Genomic DNA, 16,010 nt, shown 5'->3' on the forward strand with positions numbered 1-16,010 from the left:
ATAAAGCAAAATAAAACAACAATAGCGTAACACAATATAAAAACAATTTGCTGGTATATTTCATGTGAATGGGATAGCAAGTTCAGGTTTCAGGCTAAGCTTAAAATGAGTTGTCCATGGTACTGAACACATTCTGGGTATAAGATCTGAGAATCATGTTCAACACCCTGAATAGTTATTTTAAAGTTTGGACAGAAACCCAGGACAGTTTAAGTTTGCCAGCTAGCTGGGAACTACCAGCTATCCTGTCAAATATATGTTGTGGCAGTATAATGTAGGAATAATGTCATAAACAATATACAACCAACAAATAAAAACAGGCAAAAGAACTTTTAAGCACAATGCATTTAAAACTAAACCCCAACATGGTTTGTTCCTGAAATAAGTCTGTGTGAGATTGCTTCCTAAGCATACAATGTTAACATCCTTCAAACTACAAAAGGAGGCCACTTTATATTTTTCAGATTCAACTGTCACCTGGTTGTACCTTCAGGGTTTCTTGCTTGCCAGAGAATACTATTGTTCTTGTGACAATCCCTGAAGCACCAATTCTACTAAAAACACCAACAAATGCAGTTCTACAAACTCAAGAAGGCTATGCACAACTACTTTTAGAATATCCTTCCTTCCTTCCTTCCTTCCTTCCTTCCTTCCTTCCTTCCTTTGCCATAGTGAGATTTGTTGGTTTTGCCTCAAGTTTTGCAGATTTGCTAAGTCCTGAAGGGGAGCGTCCTGTCAATCTTTGTTTGGAAAAGCTGTTCAAATGGAGGGAAATTACCATTAGAGCACTCTTGATAGGTTGTCAATAGCAACTACTGAGAGGAAAAGAATAAAAGATAAGGAATAAGTGGCAAAAGCAGAAATATGAAAATGCAAAATATGAAAAATTGAAGGACAGAGATGTATACACACTGAAATGACTCATTGGACACTGGCAATTTTCAATACTAGTTATGTAGCATAACATAGATGAAACAAAGTAAACACAATGTTGTGATGCAGTCTTAACAAGAAATGGCGGACCACTTTCTCTAAGTGGAGAGATTGAGGAGTGGCAGAAAGCAAAACCTGCATTATCTCTGAATTGTAGTATTCATCAATATTTTATCCTCATCACAAATTTGTGTAGAGTTGGATGAGAAGATATCAAGATCCTTGGAAAATGAGTTACATACATCTAAACAGTAGGGCTACCCCTGCCTATCCAAATATGTATTCAATTCAAGATAGCAGATAATTTAATTTAATATAGGCATAATTAAAATTTAATCTGTACATCTAAACCATATTATTTGTTCTTAGAGGCATTGACTTGAGCATGCAGAAATCTGTAGCAAAGTATATTCCACCATTACTTATAGTTATGCTAGGGAGTAAATTGTAGTTTGGAGGTTAAGTTTAATGTCTTTCACCACCTTCTTTGCAGTCAATCTTTGAATTTTACCTGCATGTGTATGCCAAGTTCTAATAAAATAGCCAACTGGCATAGTAAGATTCAATAGTATACTGCAGATTCCATGTACTACTTGTTACATTGTTAGCCCGCTGCAAAAATTTTCCTACCAAGCTTCCAGAAGAGAATTAATTAGCATTTTGGGAATAGCCAGCCCTGTGTTATTCCTGGCCATCCAAAACCTTAGAAAGCCATTGAAAAGGAAGGAGAACACCTAGCCTTCCATAAGTCACATGATGATACCATTTCAACCTTTTTCTCTCTCTACTGGGCCAGCTCTTGGTCAGGAAAGCACTGATCCCCTCAAAGAAGAATTCTACCCTTCCAGATAAAATTTCAGTTTGATTCCCAAATCTTTAGCATTGCATTTGAGCATTTAGAAATATAGTTTTGTTACAACCCAAACACATTAAATATTGCGTGCAAGGGAAATGTTAAGCAGAGAGATGCCTCTTTTCAGGAAAAGACTAGAAACTGGATTACAATATTTTTCCCAGCATAGATGAAATGTATGTTCTGTAGGATGATTTCTACCATGATGTTCTTAAAAACTGATTGTCGTAGATTGACCCTTTTCTTTGGGAATGAGAACTGCAAAAGCTTCAGCTTGTATTTTTTCCCCCAAAGAAAAGTCCAATAAAGAAAACAAACAACTGCAGCTTCTTTTGCAGCTTTGGTCAATTAGAAAAACTCTGCTTGTGTACCTTGATGGCAGGTTTTTGGACCAAAATGATACAACTCATGGATATGTTGAGGCTCATTCTGCAGAGAGGGGAAAGCACAAATGCCACCTCAAGATCATCACCACCATTTTTTCACCCAGGCATCCCCCCACCCAGGGGTGGCTCAACACATTATGCAAAGTAAGCATTTGCAGTATAGTTGATTTTGCCCAGGGGCGCTCTTGAGGTGCTCTTGGGGGAAAATAGACCTTGACATATGCGAGTTGTAGTTACTGGGATGTATAGTTCACCTACAATCAAAGAGCATTCTGAACTCCACCAATGATGGAATTGAACCAAATATGGCACACAGAACTCCCACGGCGAACAGAAAATATATATCAGTGATTGATTGGGGGGGGGGGGGGCGCCGCCAAAATACTGTTTGCTTACCGTTGAAAATTACCTAGGGGCACCTCTGCCTCCACCCCAAAAGCCAGTGGAAAGAGTTGTGAGGGGAAATTCTTCTTTTAGGTACTCTTGGGATGAGTTAAGATCTTTTCTTTTGCCACTTCACACATTTTTGATAAGAATTAAGGTACACAGTCCTTTCATTGACCCATGTATAAGTTGACAGAAGGTTTTTAGCTTTATCTTTTGACTAAAAATTCTAGACATAGGGTAATGCATTTAACAAGAATTGGAATTCTATAGGTATTACTTTGTTATATAATTCCATTAGTTATGAGCTGTGTTGTATGTATAATCCCTCTCAGATTTCTCCCAAGCCTACTGTGCAGGCATCAGCTGCATACAGAGAAGGTCTATTTTTCTGACAACTGGGGCATGGGCAGATGGCATTTCCACCCCTTCCTCCCAATTAGGGAGGCTACAACAAGGAAGGATACTACTGATCATCACAGTCTCACTGGGTAGCAGCAGAGAGTTGAAAATGTCATCTGCCCATATCTTGATTCCCAGGAAAATGGAACACCTTATATCTGTTTGGCTGATGCTGTGTGTGTGCATGCACATGAAGACACAATAATGGTATTTATGCCACAATTGTGGCCTTGTAATAACTGTAAAGACAAATTTGTCTGATCCTAAGAAATACACCACAAACATTTTGTTGGGCTTGGTTCCAAAAAGCTTTTTATCTCACAGTTTTCCAGAAAATCCTTTTTTCCCCGGTGAGTGGCTGACTCTTTAAGACTGCTGTGCAGTTGGGATGGGTAGAGCAGGTTCATAGAAGGTGATTTAAACTACACGGGATTCTTCAAAAGGGAGGGAAGATGAGAATAGTTGGAAAAGGAGGATAAAATCTGACAGCAAAATGAATAAGGGGAGGATGTCAGTCATTGCAGAAAGGGTTTAAAATCTGAGCACAAGAAGAGTCTTCATGGTAGGAAGGTGGTAAAGGGAGTGAGGGGCTGGTGGAGGGGGGAAAAGGAGCAACAAAGCAGCAACAACAAGCTTGCTTTGCAGAAAATATTCACATGCATGATAAGGCAGGAGCAGAGTGGCCAAGGTTATGTAGCAACAAATAACATGAGAGATTGCAGATTGTTGACTGCTCTATTATTCCAATATGAATTGGCTGGAGGAAATGTGTGGCCAGCGATCTCACGATGCATATATAATGTTAGTGGGGAGAATACAGACTGAGAAAATGTAATGTGAAACACATTTCTTTTTCATCAGTGTAGATAAACCCATAGAAGGGAAGTAAGTCCCACAAAATTAAACGTGTTTCTTTCTGAGAAGACATCTATAAAATTGAACTATAAAAGTCATAATTTTTCAGATAGAAACAAAAAAATAGAACTGATATTTGACACTTATTACTGATGCTCAGAAGAATAGAATTTATTTCCTGTTATAGGTATACATGTCTTAGTCTTCTAACATGCAATATTTTAAAATGTTCCTTCTGCAATATTTAAATAGCATCCAAATAACAATCTATTTTCTCTTCTTTGATTTTGACCTAAACATTCCATAGTTCTCAGTCTTGCCTTGACACAGAGTGAAAATGTTATTGTATGTTTAACAGAATCCTCCCAATTTGAAAATATTCTAGTTCCCCTAAAGAGTTTGTGGCTGGTTTACACTAGAGGATAATAAACTTTCTGAATTTCATCTCTGAGCTTCACACTTCTGATGTTCCTGTGAAGTGTCGTGAGCTTGTTTTGTCACCCTGACAACTATGTCACCTTCACACTTATTATTTGATGCAAAATCATGTCATGTCATGATCCAAAAGCCCATATCCAGTCACACAAAAACATTTCTTGTGACTGAGAGTATTGAGCTTCCCTTTGAAACTGCATGAATGATTATTATGTTGTTATTTCTCTTAATGTAGCAGGATGATCAATGATCACCGCCAAAGATGGAAACATGTAATTATCTCTGCCCTCAGGTTCATAACAGATTGTTTCTTTTTCTTTCATGCTTAAAATCATTATAAACCATTAGTTTCTAAATCTCTCCTACATATTTTTGAACATTATTTTTATAAAAATATTATTTTTGCTGTGAGCTTCTCCTTTTTGCATGTGAGTTTCACCTCTAAGGGATGAAGCTGGAATGTGGAAGATGGCAACTAAAATGATCAATGGTCTGGAGAACAAGCCCTATGAGGAGCAGCTTAAAGAGCTGGGCATGTTTAGCCTGAAGAAGAGAAGGTTGAGAGGAGACATGATAGCCATGTATAAATATGTGAGGGAAAGTCATAGGGAGGAGGGGGCAAGCTTGTTTTCTGCTGCCCTGGAGACTAGGATGCAATGGAACAATGGCTTCAAACTACAAGGAGATTCCATCTGAACATTAGGGAGAACTTCCTGGCTGTGAGCGCTGTTCGGCAGTGGAACTCTCTCCCCTGGAGTGTGGTGGAGGTTCCTTCTTTGGAAGCTTTTAAACAGAGGCTGGACGACCATCTGTCGGGAGTGCTTTGAATGCGATTTTCCTGCTTCTTGGCAGGGGGTTGGACTGGATGGCCCACGAGGTCTCTTCCAACTCTAGGATTCTATGATTCTATGAAGCATACAGAGAAAGGCTTCAACTGATCAATGGATCTAGCACAGAGGTGTGAAACATGTGGTCCTCCAGAAGTTGGGAATTCAGACTCTCAGAAGCCCTAGCCCACTTGTCCAATGGTCAGGAATTCTGGGACCTGAAGTCCAAAATATCTGGAGCACCACTGATCTATGTTGACACAAGTTTTTATGTCCCCTCAGATACTTCAATGTGTGGATAGGGCTTATAAACGTTGCAATCCAACAACATCTGAATAGTCAGATGAGGCTTCTGCATCTTTTAAAATCTCATTGTTCATATACCTGCTTGTGTACAGAATATCTGTGATCTGAACTTAACATCACATCTTAGGTAATCAAGTTTTCTATAGCTTTAAAAGTAGATACTATTAAGGAAAAAGAAGAATTTTGTTTCAAGTTAGTTTTTGATGTGAAGTTAGCCCAAACGACTAATTTCTTCATATTTAAGAGGGGAAGAATCTGAGATTTTAAAGTAATCTGAATGTGGTAGAAAATCAAATCCATTTTTGAACCCTAGACTAGTCAGTCACCTAGTGATTCATTTGCCATGTTTTAACAACAACAGCATAAACAATCAGCAATGATTCTCCTTACTGGAACCATGCATTGATAGATCTGACCTAGTAGAAGGGCTAAACACCCAGCTGAAGATAAGCCTACGATTTGGGTAGTATAGTCAGAATCTGAATTCTGTTCTTTAAATGTATTCTCTGAACAGATAGCTCTTTCAGTCCATATCAGACAAAGTCCATTGAAAAACACTGAGTTGCTGACCCACAAACATTATTAAAGACAAGTACAGTCTGAAGTCCTGCTCTGAGCATGTGTTAACCAAGACATGCTGCCTTAGGACATCTTGATCTATGTCCCCTATGCTCTATACCTAGCATTTTTTTAAATGTTGCATTCCCTTTGCATCTTAACATATGTTGAAAAGCAATAATATTTAGTGCTGTGCCAAAAATTCTTTTAAAAGAATACTTGTGGTATTCTCATTCACTTTAATAAAGAAAATCTGTTGTCATTCTTTTCCAAAAGAGAAGGCAGTTTGAGTGATAAACTCATGAAAGCATATGATATGAGATAGATGAGGGGAAATATGAAAGTTTTCTGTCTTGCATTCTATAAAATTTACTCTATTAATCGGCAGATTCTTCAGCTTACTGTGCTCCACTTAAAACTCAGGAAAAGTATCATTAAGTATGCCCTCATGGCTGATTTTTTTTCAAATCAGGAACTGTGGGCACCTGGAAAGGCTTAAAATGGAGAAATGTGCGATGGGGAAGGAGAAGGAGAGATACAAGGACCTTTGCCACTGAGGTAGACTTAAAACAAAATCCAAAATAAGATGAAACTAAATTTGAAAACTTGCTGAGAACCAGGCAGAAAGACAGGTGGCTCTGTGTGTATATCAGACAGTGGATTTTAGAAGGGAATTGGAGGATGGGTTTTAGCATATCATAAATGGACAGAGTTTGGAATGAACTGAATAGGTCCCATAACATCTTCCTACAATTGCCATTTATCTATGGCTTATCCTTATCTTCCCCGCTCCCACCCCAGTTTCTCTACAGAGTCATCTTTGCAGCTGATCCCACACTAAATTCACTTGGAGTCCCTATATTGTTTTATTTTAAGAATCAGAATTAATATGACAAAAATATTTCCCAGAAAATTTTCATGCCTTTACATGTGAAACTTTCCATGTGGAAAAATAAGTATAAATTACCTCTGAGTTTTGTGCAATCCTCATGAGAACAGATGTTAATAAGATTTGACATTAAAATTATGAAGCAGTGAAATGGCACTAGAGCAGTTGTTTCCAACCTTTTTTGGCCAGGGACCACTTGACCAGGGACCACTCTGCATCATTAGTACCAAAAGGGTTATGAATCCATTTTTTGTCAACTTTAGATTTGTTTTGGGGTGCTGATTCAGAAAATTGCATTGGATAGACCACATCAGCTCTAGTTCTGCTACAGAATATGTGCAACAGGGAAGGAGTGGCAGGCAGTATGAAAGGAGCGGAAATAAAATTCTAAAAAATAGAGGAAGGAGGCTCATGGACCAGATTTTTGTCCCCACACCCCACTGGTGGTCTGCGGCCCACAGGTTAAGAACCACTGCACTAGTGGAATGGTGGTGGAAAATTATTTCTTAAGGACATCTGAAATGTCCTTCTACTGAATAAGACCTTTTACTGAGTTCATCATGCCCAGGGATGTGGGTTACTTCATGAGCCGTGTGATTTCAATTTTTTTTTTTTGTAGACACCCAATATTCAACACATACAATTGAATTTTCTTTGTTGGGAAGATTAGAAGCTTGGGTGTTGAGTGTCCTAAAATGCTTGTTTTCTTGAAAATGCCTCAGTTCTTCTCAAACAACACTAAATGATTCCCAAATCTGGAAACAAAATTCAGAAGTAACTCTTGATAGATACTTTTAGAAGCTATTTTTGGCAAATCTTCAACCAAATAGAGGGTGATTCAGTCCAATGGTGCACAGGAGTGATAATTAGAGCTTGTATAGTGACACACTTTTGATATGTTCTTGAGTGTCTAGATGGACTAATGGTGGTCCAGCATTTTGCACAAGGTTCACTCTCTCTGCTTGCAGAGAGAATATATGCTATACACATGAGCTATGACTCCTCCCTGAATACATTCTTCATGTATTCTAAATGAAGTATTGACCTTCTGTCTATTCTCTCTATTCTTCCCCTTCATAGAAATAACTCTGGAGAATATTACAGGACCATTGGCATAGTGGATGAGTGGCAAGGGAGGGAACTATACATTCATCACAAGCAGAATGGTTTCAGTAAAAAAAATATCTCTATAACCTCTGTACAGATTTATGACCTGGTCAAAAAATCAATGTCAAATGACATCCACAAAAAAGTGAAAAGAGAAAATCTATGTACATTTATTTCAGAAAATTGCAATGGATAGCAAACCGAAAACTTGACATTTAGACAGAGGTTAAAAGAAAGTTGCCCAGATCAGAGAATGTCTATTATCTCTGAAAATTGTGTATTGGTATTGATGTTGCAGCCTTTCACTTCTAACACACCATATTTGGAGGTAATTGTAGAATGAGCTTGTGCATTTATTTAGATTGTTCACATCAACTTTGTACAATTACGTTGCATGATTAATGTCAAAAGAATGTGGACACAGCTAAACATAAGAAATTCAGGATTGAAAAACAAAGCATAACAAAACAAAGCATTTTATTATGTCGGTTATGGTTTATTAGCTGTATTTTGGGTTAATTTTTATTTGGAATTAAGTTTATAGTTAGGTTGCTTGTATATTGTTTGATATATTTTGTTTTGATGTAATTTGTTTATATGTTCTTTGTAGGCATTGAATGTTTGCCATATGTGTTGGAAACCACTCTGAGTCATAGAACCTATGATGCTCTTTTCTGCCCTGCCCAAACAGAAGCCAGGGGATCTTTAAATAAAGACAATATGTGAGAAATGTTAATGATATCACAACTCAAAAATACAACACTGTACATAACAAACATCTATACTGAATGCCTTACATATATTCTAAACCTGATCAGGTAATAATCCGTCCATGACAACAGAATGATGAAAAGTTCCTCCACACCAAAATCCTCATTCCTGATCATGTTAAAAACAAAGTCCAACATGTGTACAGCTATATGAATGGGTCCAGATATAACTTGGTTGTCATAGTGGCAATGAAGTCCTGAGCTGCCCCCGATAGAGTGGCTGTGGTGTGGATATTCAAGTCCCCCAGTACAGTTTGGCGTTGGGACTCCAGTGCTAGACCAGAGACCACCCTTGCTAGCTCAGGTAGGGAGACTGTTGTGAAGTGGGTTGGTTGGTACACAAGCAAAATCTGATCTGTCCCGATTACCCACTCTAAGGTAGACACATTCAAACATAGGCAATTTTAGTATGGGTGAGCTGATCAGGGAGATGGATTCCTGGTAGACTACCGTGAATATATAATGGGTAAGAATTCAGAAAGCCTGGACTTCTCAAGAATCCTTATATATATCTTTTCTGCATGGATGGCATCCTTTTATAGTTTTTTATGATTTCTTGGTATCAACATAATCATTTATTTATATAGTGCCATCACTATACAGGGTGCTTTACAAGAAAAAGAACAAGAAAAAAACAGTTCCTTGCCTTCAGGCTTACAATGTAAAGACACAACATGCAAGGAAAGAGGATTAAATCTAGCAGAAATAGGCTCTTCTTCTCTTCCTCCAAAGCCAAGGGATGAAAGGATGGGCTTCTTCTTCCTCAGCCCAGGCATGATGGAGCTGTCTTTTTTTCTTTTATTGAGGCAAGTGGGATGGAGAAAAAGTCTTTCATTTGTTTTTGGGTCTAAGTATGTTCAAACTATGCTTGCTCAGGATAGATGAGCCCTGAGAGAATAAAGTCAATAGCATAAGTTTTTATAAACTAAGTACCTCTTTACACGGCACTTTCAGGTTCTGGCAATTGTTGGTGAAAAGAAAGATGTGTGGAGTGGCTCGTAGTGCCCCGTGCACCCTCCTTCCTCCCCTCATTACATAGAGGGGATGGGGCAGGGTGCGTTGGCACCCTTTCTCTTCCCCATCAGATGGCAGAAAGGGCGGCAATGCATGGCAATGCACTTTGCCTTACCACCCTTTCCTCCATCACACAGGAAAATGGGGAGGAAAGTGTGGGTAGCTCCACTGGAGATACCTAAAACACACTTTCCTCCCCATAGTCATGGAGGAAGCACCTCTCCGTGCTTCCCACTGACTTTGGAAAGAAAGTGGGCAGGGCCTGCTGTGCGTCGTGTGATGGCACATGGCAGGCCCTGTCCTTGCTACAAAGCAAAGCAGCAAAATGGGGCAAAAATGCCCCATGCAAAAAGGTGGCTAGTCTCTTCCTCAGATGGGCACACTGTGTGTGTGAATTATCATAGAAATACAGAACTTATGGATCTGGTGATAGGATCAAAAGTTCAGTATGAACAATGATCATTGGGGACAGGAGGCAAGATGTTGCCTTAGGGCAGTATGAGTTGATATGATATGAAAGGTGGAGGGAGTATTTGGAATATATTGTGATGCTGGTTGGAAACCAGAAAGGAGATGTGATATACTGGCCTTCATCAAGGTGTAGCATTAACTAATGTTATAATATGTGTAGTGTACCAGGAAATCATTACCTTTGTTCAACCCTCTTTGGATGGTTTATGAATATATCTCAATTTCTACTGTTTCTATTTCCAATCTACATTTGTAATATGGTATTTCCGTTTACTATTTCTTTTACCATTCAGTTCAGCACTCCTATGCAGTCAGAGGTTAAAATGTATTCAGAGTTTGTTATTGCAGAAGAAATGCTTGAGTAAGCTATTCCTTGAAGTCTTAAACACTGTGACCTGCTTGAATTTGGAAATATGGTGTTTGGAGCAAGGAGTGCATGTGTATGCTTTCAATCTCTGAAATCTGCATTTCAAAAGGAACAGGTGGCAAAAAATGTGAAAACTCTTTGGTCAAGAGCATCTTGAACAACTGTTCCCAGGCTGTGCAGTGCTGTGCAGCTAGATAGGGAAAGACTTATACATTGTTGCTATTGACATTGCTTCTCCTCAATTGTCTTTTAATGTTACCCTTCCCCCACCTTTGCATGCAGAAGGTCTAAGGTTCTATCTCAACTATTTCCAGTTATAATGTCCATACAAACTGTTTAGGTTGGATGGACCAATGGCGTGACTCAGTATTAGACCATTTCATTTGTTTCTTTAGTCAATATGGTGTTAAAAACATGAGGGTTGACCTGCAACATAGGTGGAACCCTTGGGCATGAGTAACCTATGGCAAACCAATTGTAGTCCAATTCTGTATCAATGTCTTTTAAACGCTTGGGGCCGGGATATCTAAAATATTCCCTGCTTCCATATGACTTCAGACTTTGAGATTTATTCTTTTCCTTTTTCACTAAAACCACCTTTGGAGGAGTTTACCCTAAAATGTGAGATGCATATGTTTGGATAAGTACAAGTGGAATGAAATATATTTCCAATCAACACTTTTCTGGACAACATAAAAAAATTCTTAAGAAGACTTAACTACAGAGTAACCTTTCTAAAACTATTGCATATGAGAACGATTTCTCCCTCACTCCATGGCAGACAAAGAGATTAACTGGGCTGAATATGTGCAAAATAAAGTGATTAGCTCACATGAAATCAAGAAAGCAAAGAATAGACATGCAACTGCTATAAATAACAAGTACAAGAAGAAAGGCAAATATTAGTTTTAATTACCCAAAGCAGTTATGTTGTTGTCATATTCTGAGTCAAATACCCACAGTGTCATGCATTTATCCTCTATTGCTTATGTGTTATACGAAATTAGCAAGTCATTCTAGCTCACCCTGGGCAGGGTCAATGGAGAGGAGGTTTTAAGTAATGGCAAAATTTTGTAGAAGATTTTCAAGGACACTGGATGCTATTGCTTTCTCTCCTTCTCTACACTCTGTCTTTCATTAGGAGAATTCTGAAAGATCTCTATATAGGGACTCTCCCAACACAGGAATGAAATTGAACATGGAGGTAGGATGGATGGATGGATAGACATGTAGGCAGGCAGAGTTGTACATGAGTCATATTGTATGCCATTGAGCCGTAAGGAGAGGCAGAATGATGATGATGATGATAATGATGATGATAATGATGATATAATAGTGCTTGCAAGATGTAGTTTTTGATGTCAACACAAGTAGTGGTTCTAAGCATAAATTGTTACAGTTGTAATAAAAGGAGTAGTAACATATCCTGTTTTCTAATTAAGTGATAATACTACCCCTGAACTATTTTATGAGGCAATAATCCTATTCCCAAATGGGGAAACTGTGAGACTGAAAGTTGAATAGTTTATATCAAGCATGGAACTAGATTATTATCTCATAAAACAAGGCAACATCAATATCCATGGCTACTATATGGTTATAATTAAGTTTTCTAGGTCTTTTGGATATTTTATATATTTTCATCTCTGGTGATACAGTATTCTGTGCATGTGAATGTACGCATAAAACAGATAGACTAGAACTTGGAAATTTATTTTTAAGATAAATTAATAAAGTGGCATGCTAAATCAGTGGCAGAATGGTGGATCTATGGCATCATACTACCACTGTTAAATTACAAACAGTTTCAACACGTTATTGCTCTTTTAAAGCCTAATGATAATCGTTGAAGCTCTAAAAGAAAGAAAAGAGAGAGAGAGAGAGAGAGAGAGATGTAATGAAGAGGGAAGAAAAGGAAACGATGATCAACACAGGTAATTTTCAATAAATACTTTGTAAAGGCTACTTTGGAAGAATAACCAGTTTGGATGAATAAACAGAAATGGGATTTTTTGTGCAAAATTTTACCTGTTATCCATGCCAAAAAGAGAGGAATTTTGTTGCAAAATATTGGCTGGAATCCAGTTGAATATTTATATCTCATTTTTGTTGTATTATGAGCAGTTCCCTATCATATTTGAAGCTCATTATATTTTACAGCAGGTTAAGGAATCTTTGGCCATCTTGATGTCACTTTATATATTGCAAAAAAAACCCCATGGTGTTGGATAGAAGGGACAGAATAGAGAAGGGAGGTGAAGGAATGATTGTTTCTAACTATTTAGGATCTGACTACCTCGTCAATTGGACCATGAGATCTGTGCTTGTCCACCTGCATTTCTTGGCCAATTGTACCTTTAAGATAGCCCTTCAACATGTATTGAGTTAGGTCTTCCCATTAGACGTTTTCTTTTTGCTTCTTTCTCCCATTGTTCTCCATCTTCCTCTCCATCACACATGTCATTTTGGCAGAGAAGGTTTGCATTTCAAGAGAAAGAGGATTAGAGGCTGTGACATCTCCAGCCAGGAAATAAAAGGCGCCTCCAGTTCCTTTTTGGCATTGTTTGGTTTTCATATTAATAATGATAATATATACTAAATGACAACAAGCCAAAGCAAACACTTTCTGAGGCCCCTTCTACACTGCCAAATAAAATCCAGGTTATCGGCATTATACTGGATTATATGGCAATATAGAAAGAGCCTAAGATGGCCTATCAAAGACTTGGCTTTCTCTCATAAGAGCAGTGTTATTTTAAGCCACTTTCTAAGATGTTCCATCTAAGGCTTGGCTTTTCCTCTCAAGAGCAGTGTTATTTTAGGCCACTTTCTAAGGTGCGCCATCCAAGGCTTGGCTTTTTCTTGCATAAGACTGCTACTCTCAGAAGGACCACCCCTCTGCCATGTGCTGAAACAGGAGGAGAGCATGACGGTTCCCTTCACACATGCTTTCCTGCTGATACTACGGATGTAGTGTGCGGTTGTAGTTCTGAACACAATTGCTTAGCTGTGATCAGAGTTCACCCTTTTTGCCACAATTCCTCTCCAGTTCAATGACCGTGGGGGGGGGGGGGGGGGGTAGAAATGATGGCCAGAGGTACAGGTGCATCATGTGATGGCCCCTGTACCTCCCCATCATTGAACTGGAGTGAAATTGTCCTACGATGGGGAAAACTTTCAGTCTGATAAGGTCTTTTGCAAGAACATGCCTAAGTAAAGACTGTTTCCAATTCTATAATATTTACCATTTTTATTTTGGACACCCTTTTGTTTCCAGTGATGATATTCAGATCTGTTTACATTGTTAGATTCCCACTGAAATCTGGCTGCAGGACAGACTTCTACATCAGACCATGTCTTTCCCTGTTGTGTTTTCCTAAGCAGGTGGCCCTGTGAGCAAGACAAGTAGCATTTTAAGCTTTTTGATAGGCACCTATTAAAATGAGTTGTTCGGACATTTCAAATATAGCTTACAATATTCACAGAGGTTTCTAAAATGGCCAAATCTACTTTAGCAATGCTTTGAGCATTAAATTAAAAATAATTACATGGGTAGTTTATGGCTATCATAAAATATGACCAAAGTAAGAAAAGTGCATGCTTTCTTCATAGAATTAATTTTATTTGCCTGATTACAAGTGGTGGATCCCAGGCCAGTGAACTGATGATAAATCTGCTCAGGACTTTAGTCTCAACTCTAAGAAGTCTATTTATGGCAATTATTTTATAAAATTGGGATATTATTGCATGAAGGAGCTATTCCACAACAGTGACACGATCACCGATCATAGCAACATGCCAGGATGAGCATCCCACTCTCTCTGTGCACCCCTCTGATTTATCAATCTGTCGTCTGCAATCACACTTCTGCATAAGTTTGTAACTATGCTTTTCCACACTTTTATTGCTCCATAATTATGGAAATATTAAAGCAATTTTGTGATTCCAGCTAAGAATATAAACTAAAAATAAAACTTAAAATAATTGGTGCCTTAGGAATAGTGAGGGAGGACTGGCAGAGGAGGAGAATCCCACCCCCTGATGCCACTTCAGTGCCGGCACAGAAGTGGAATCACAAAGTAAGTGATGGGGATATGTCATGATCTGGGGCTATTGATGGGTTTTACCATCAATAGTTGTGATTTTATCACAGAGGGGAGGCAGACCAGCAATGGGATATCATTGTGCCAGTTTGAGTCCTTCATGCGATAATGCCTTTATTTTAAACATCAGATTAAATCATAGAGTGGATTCCCCACTCCATTGGCATAGGAGCTATAAAAGTATTGAACCTCTTAGGGGACCTTATAAAGTTTATTGCTGTTTTGGACAGAACTCCATAGTGGATTTATTGTCTTGTTAACATGAGGGCCATCAACAGGAAATGCATGTGCCACACAGTTGTTTTGTACTTAATGAACACATACACAATAGACCAGGTTTAAGAGCTTTTTCATTTATATTTGTCTGAGAGAGAGAGGTGATAAAATCATCCAAAGGCTCAGCTGAAAATCCTGTGACATGTCAGATAATTTCAAAGGACATACATTTGATTGCTGGTTTTGTGGGTGTGTTAGAAGTTTTTTTGAAGTGGTGCTGCAGTGCAAGAAGACAAATATGTTTCAAGTAAGGGCTTGGAAAGTCAGATCAAGTCTGGTTGCTCTGTTTATATCACATAATTCCCAGGATCATTCACTGCTCTTAAGGTTAGGCTTTATTTTATTTTATTTTATTTTTAAGAAGTAGCTGCACAAGGCCAGGGAGTTCATTTCTTCCAGCAGTGACTTAAGCTTTAATTACTAACTCAGACAACTCAAAGTCCTTCTGTTCTCCTTGTTAAATTTTGCCAAACATTTCATATCATCTTCTTAAGCTGTCTGAAACCAAATTCAGAATCCTTTATATAGCTTATAAATTGGTACGGATACCATGCGTTTTTACATAAATGCTCTCTTCCCTATCTTATATTTCTTCCATCCTTCATCTTAACAAGGATTTACTTTAAAGATTGGCAGCCTGGGAGCAGTGAAAGAAATGCAGGTTGGAACAATGTTTATGACGGCATCATGGCTCACTGTGGTAATAGCGTTCTTTGGATTCCAGATGCAAAACAGACTGATAAAACATGTAAAATAGCTCATGAAAATGCTTTTTATTCCCCTACCCTCCCAGTTATGTTTATCTTCCAACCCCATATTACATTAGGAATAACCTGGAAGATAAACATGCTGTGGAAATCTGTTTCTGCCAACAAGAAGTTAACTCTTAGCTACAAAGAGTCTGTTTTCCTATCTATATCACTCTCCTTTGAGGTGAATTCAAAAATGCAGCTTGGCAATTACATGCTGTTATGATTATTTAAAGAGCAGGCAGAGAGGAGACAGACAGATAAACTAAACAGAGAAATAAAAGAATATACAGTGCAGAGACAAGGCACAAAAAGTCAATTTAAT

Source organism: Anolis sagrei, chromosome 1 (genome assembly GCF_037176765.1).
Source record: "Anolis sagrei isolate rAnoSag1 chromosome 1, rAnoSag1.mat, whole genome shotgun sequence".
NCBI lineage: Eukaryota > Metazoa > Chordata > Lepidosauria > Squamata > Dactyloidae > Anolis > Anolis sagrei.